General features: G+C 44.0%; 1 protein-coding gene across 1 annotated transcript in view; it reads right to left on the minus strand.

The window, feature by feature from the left end:
• The window catches only part of LOC106813340 (lysosomal alpha-mannosidase-like), a 28,573-nt gene extending 24,580 nt beyond the window's left edge, over positions 1-3,993 (minus strand). The window contains exon 1 of the mRNA XM_014817467.1: positions 3,860-3,993. The gene's annotated coding sequence lies outside the window, so the exon portion shown is untranslated. The remainder of the gene's footprint in view (positions 1-3,859) is intronic.
• Positions 3,994-5,772: the final 1,779 nt, after the last annotated feature.

Genomic DNA, 5,772 nt, shown 5'->3' on the forward strand with positions numbered 1-5,772 from the left:
TATCTCAGCATAGATTAATATAATAACATTTTATCAGTAGACATCATTTAAGAAATAGGAGGAAGACCTTGCATGTAAGGTCCCAGCTGGGTATACCAGCCAGTACACAATCTGGCTACGTTAGTGTGTTAGCGCATGCGCAATATCTCACCAGAGGAGTTATATTTTGTGATGAATATGCATTTAAATTGGTTAGGGGGTATCTCAGCATAGATTAATATAATAACATTTTATCAGTAGACATCATTTAAGAAATAGGATGATGACCGTGCATGTAAGGTCCCCGCTTCGTATACCAGCCAGTACACAATCTGGCTACGTTAGTGTGTTAGCGCATGCGCAATATCTCACCAGAGGAGTTATATTTTGTGATGAATATGCATTTAAAATGGTTAGGGGGTATCTCAGCATAGATTTCCCTAATAAACTTTTATCAGTAGACCTGTGTTTATAATTAGGAGAGCGCTCTAGCATGTACTTTATGTTATTACATTATATTACAAAACACCTACTTTATGCCCTCGCGTCTTCCCCTTGCCTCCCCTGTCCCTCGCTCAGCCTCCTTCTTCTTCTATCGCCCCAGCTATCTTCCCTGCCGGATTTCCTCAGTCTCCCACCCCTTCTCCCCCTCAGCAAGCTATATTATGAAGTTTGCCTCAGACGGCACTGCACACCTAACACGGTACGCGCGCATGCGCAATATCTCTAGTAAGAAATCGTATTTTGCAAAGATTTAGCAGTTATCCTAGCATAGATTTATATGATAATATTCCATCAGTAGACATCATTTAAGAAATAGGAGGAAGACCTTGCATTTAAGGTTCCCGCTGCGTATGCAGGCGACAGATATCCACATCCAAGTGTGGCCTTAAGCCACTAGGGCTCCGCTAGCGCAATAATATACTGTGCAAGTGATGCAGCCTATTTTTCTTTGCTGGAAGCAGTATAGCTTACAACCAAAGCTTACCACACAATACTATATGGATGGCATTAGGCCCCCGTCATACAAATACTATATAATGTGGTCTTGGGCCCCCATCATACACTATTATACACTATTATTACATAATAATACATAATACATAATACATAATACATAATACATAATAATACATATTATTACATAATAATTACCCATAATACACTATTATTACAATTCTATATAGGAGGCCGTGTGGCCCCCGCCATACAAATATAACGCCGGCAACACTATATAACGTGCTACTAATAACTTACCGAGTGCTGCACTGGCGCTTGGCTTGTTTTTTCCTTATTCATGCTATACCTATGCCTATGGGTAATACAATCGGTATATACCATGGTAACGTGTTTTAGCATTACTAAAATACGTAAGAACTATTTTCGGTCGCGGAAGGGTTATTGTCGGAGTGAGCTGAAGGGGGCTAGAGGCCATCGGCGAGGGAAAACCACACTTGGATGTGGATATCTGTCGCCTGCTTCAATTTTACCAAAGCGATGGCGCCGGTTTGCACGCTGGTTCCTTGTTCATAGATATGACGCGTGTAAAATAGCTGGTAATTGTTGGTAATTGATGGCGGGTAAGTCTTTAGGATGGCGTTTGGTATTTCAGGTAATTTTTCTAAATTTAATGATTCTCGTTGGTTCGAAAAATGTATGCAATAATCGGCTGTTCTATCGTGAAAACATTCGGGTAATTGCATTTTTTTTTACTTCATTATAGTAATATTTATTAAGGGGTCATTGGTTACCTTAGCTAGGTAATAGGCCGGCTCTCCGTTATGTGGTGACAGTAAATCAGCTAAAATACTGCGACAAATGTTGAAATGCTGGTCGGAACAAGGACGGTAAGAATGTGTAAACCTAGGTATTCACTAGAGGGCAGCACTAGTTTGTATCTGTCGCTTCGCCTGCCTCGAGTGCCTTCACGCAGAGAGACTATTTTGATATTCCAATTAGGACAACATGCAGAGTGAGAAGCCGTCTAATAGTGATAACGGGATTAACAGCGCTGATGATACGTTGACACAAGCTTTCTTGCACATTAAATAACCCGTTAAAAGCGTAAACATAATTGTCGTTAAATACAAATAATAATTGAGTAAATACACGTGTGTACTCATTCATCTCTACACTACTAACTGTTGTAGAGCTGCTGCTCCAATAACAGCAATCATTACATGTGGGAAGAAACACGTCAATTGCGCAGTGTGAATTGGTTTACACAGCCAGGTCGATTTCATAGTTAATTTTCATGACGCAATTACAACAAGCGCTCACGTTAACTAGAAACAGTTTCGTGGACATCTTCTAATGAGCAGTGTCAACGTCAAGAACTAGTCGCGCGTGTCACGTCATTACTGTTACGTAATCAGGCTGAATGAATGAAACGCCGAACAAACAAAAGAACGAACGAAAGAACGAATTAACGAATGAACGAATGAACGAATGAACGAATGACCGAACGAATGAACGAACAAACAAACGAATAAACCAACGAACGAACGAACAAACGAACGAATGAGTGAGCGAACGAACGAACAAACGAATGACCGAACAAACGAACGAACGAACAAACGAATGACCGAACAAACGAACGAACGAACAAACGAATGACCGAACAAACGAACGAACGAACCAACAAACGAATGAATGAACGAGCGAACACTTCAAATGCGTGATGACAGAGTGGAGACCATTCATCGCTTCAAGCATGTGACAATCGTCGTAGATTCTTTTATGCAGTACCGCCGCGGTGCGTACTATCCAACACGAGGCGGCGAACAACGCAGAGAGCGGGGAGCCACAGCGTAACGCGATTCCCTAATCATTCCAGCTTCCAGCATAAATGGCGAGTGCTGCCTCCCTCTGATCCTCATGCACCTACTCTCCGTGTTTTTGTATTACGCAGAACCTTCGCTATACATGCAGCGAGCGAACGCCATGTATCGCTCGTAATAAAAAACATAAAAAAATGTCCGTCTCTTTGAAGTACGAGCCCATAAGTAGTGCGTCTAATACGATAGCATGGACGCCTGTCGTGATAGAGCCTCTCTGTAGGCGATTTCTATAGAGCTAGCTAGAGTAGTCGGTCTCTGTAGGCATGGCAGCTGCGCGGGGTGCGCGCGCATCGCGACGCTCTGTCGACGAGTACTGACACCTACGTCGGCGGCCAATCTACTCGTCGTTTTTACTCTGTTTCGCGTCGGCTGACATAATGTAGAGCTGTGCCGGGGTAAGGAAGGAAGAGCAAGAGGAAAGGGAGGAGGGTGCAGAGGAGGAGGGGAGGAAGATAAGATAAGGGGAAACAGGGAGGAGGGGAAGGAGAGGAGGGAGAAGGGGGAGAAAAGTAGAAGGAGAGGAGGAGGGGAGAAAAGGAGGAAGAGGGGGAAAGAAAAGTAGAAGAAGAGGAGGAGAGGACATGCCACGAAGGCTGCACACGTTGATGATATACGCCACATATAGACACATAAAAATCCTCAGAGCGACCGAGCTCGCGTTTTTAAACAAGCTGCGTATATTGCTCGTCTAAAATTAACGTTTATGAATTTAATTTTATTATCATTTTATGTCTGTCGTATATTTTATGAGGTTCTGTACTTGATATCGTTAAATGGGCCATCAAACCCAGAGCTGGTGTAAGAATCCCAAGATGGCACAACGGGGTACAAAAATATCAAGAGAAGACTTGTACAATATGATTTGCGCTAGGATTTGTAACACAAATTGTCCCATAAGTCCACTACATTACTATGACTCCACCACTACTATATTTTGTACGCACCATTGTGTGTTTGACGCTTAATAAATATATATACGATAGATGTATAATATATGTAAAGTATACCTGTAGAATAGACGTGTTATAATATATGCCCACCTTGGTCGACGAAAAAAAAATGCTTCGCTGAACCGCATGGTTACTAACGGCATACTAGTACACCGTGACACGCCGTCTCTCGCAGGCATCTAAACTTTCCACGATATCTGGCCGGAGCAGGGTCAGGCCTCGGGGTGTGAGTGGAGGTGTCACGGAAGGGGGGCATCTCCCACCCACTGTCAACCATGTCGACCTGCTTTCTCGCCCCGTCGATCGATCAACGAGCTGCGTGTCAGCGATAGCTCCCGTAGGAGGAGGAGGCAGTGGCGGCGGCGGCGACGACCGCGGCGGTTCACGGTGTCGTTGTTTCGCTGCTAACTACCCGTTACAACCCACTTATTAGGACCTGCCCCCCTTAATGACGGTGATCCATCAGTGCGGGGAAGTGCACAGCATTGTAGACGCTCTAGCCTCACCGCCCGCCGCTCGAATGGCCAGCAACTAAACTGGTATTTTCGCCGCCGGAGAAGTAGGCGGGTGTGCGTGCGCCTCCGTGCACCTATATAGCGAGAGCGGTGAGATGGGCAATTCATTCAGCTTTCTTCCTAGAACGCACACGCGCGCGCAGACACACGCGCACATGCACGAGTGGACACGCGCACCCTGCGTGCGACTGGACACATAGATGCACGCACGACTGGACGTTTGGACCGAGACGCTACACCATCCATGCGTATGCGCACGTACCGAGAGACGCCTGCACGCACGAATGTATACACGCACGCACGACGACTGGCCACATGCCATCGCACGCGCTCACGCGCAGTCGGTGCGTCAGTGTACGCGCGCGCGTGTGTGTGTGTGTGTGTGTGTGTGTGTGTGTGTGTGTGTGTGTGTGTGTGTGTGTGTGTGTGTGTGTGTGTGTGTGTGTGTGTGTGTGTGTGTGTGTGTGTGTGTGTGTGTGTGTGTGTGTGTGTGTGTACGTACGCAATACAACGAAGAATATTTATCCTTCATTAATGCCGATAACAGAGAGAGATACAGCCGTTTGACCACAAATCAGAAGTATTGAGGTGAGAGTAAGCAGAGGGAGAGAGATACTAGTATATGGATGCACGGCAGAATGAGGGGAGAGAGAAAGAGTGGAATATATAAACAGGGCTGTAGGCTGAGCAAAATATCTAGGGGAGCACAATTTCATGGCTCAGCTGTGTAATGATGAGGGAGGAATGCTTGATTGACGTCCATAGTGTGGGTTTCACGAACGAGTGGCCACAATCATTGCGCAAAATTAAGGCTTTTAGGGGTATTTTTATGCTTAATTAGATGCGTGTTCATTTATTGTTCCGTGACTTTTATGTAAAATTTCCTGATTATTTGAGGGTTGAATGAATTCCCCGACTTTTTTCTGATTTCCCTGATATCCAGATGAGTGTTCAACCTACCAAGACCATGGATTAATAACAAGGAAAGCTAGAAATATTCTCTTAAAGTTTCCAGAATCATAACTTCCCCAACGCACATATATATATATATATATATATATATTCATCAAAGTATTCACATATAAAAACGCATGTAATAATAAAACCTTTTCAGTGAACACAGTGTTAAGTGAGAAATACTATTACTACTGGAGTAAAAATGCGCTTTGCTCGATACTAGAAATAGAAAGACGAATCTGTGTTAAGGCATTTTTATCCCACTATTTTACTCTACAATTAAAGCCTCTCCACCTCTGCAGGAAATGCGCAGTAGATAGAATATTAGGTGGTTGTGTGCATGGTGTAAGACGCTATCGTTTGAATGTAGCATTTGTATATATGGTATATATAGTGGTCTTATATTACACAGATGTCATAAATATGTATACGTATGCCTTAAGAGTTTAGGCCTTTTTCAATATCCTAGGCCAACGTCTGACATCTGACTGACAGCATAGCTTTTAGACGGTTCAGTGGTTTTGTCATATA

The sequence above is a fragment of the Priapulus caudatus genome, unplaced genomic scaffold (assembly GCF_000485595.1).
Source record: "Priapulus caudatus unplaced genomic scaffold, Priapulus_caudatus-5.0.1 Scaffold757, whole genome shotgun sequence".
NCBI lineage: Eukaryota > Metazoa > Priapulida > Priapulimorpha > Priapulimorphida > Priapulidae > Priapulus > Priapulus caudatus.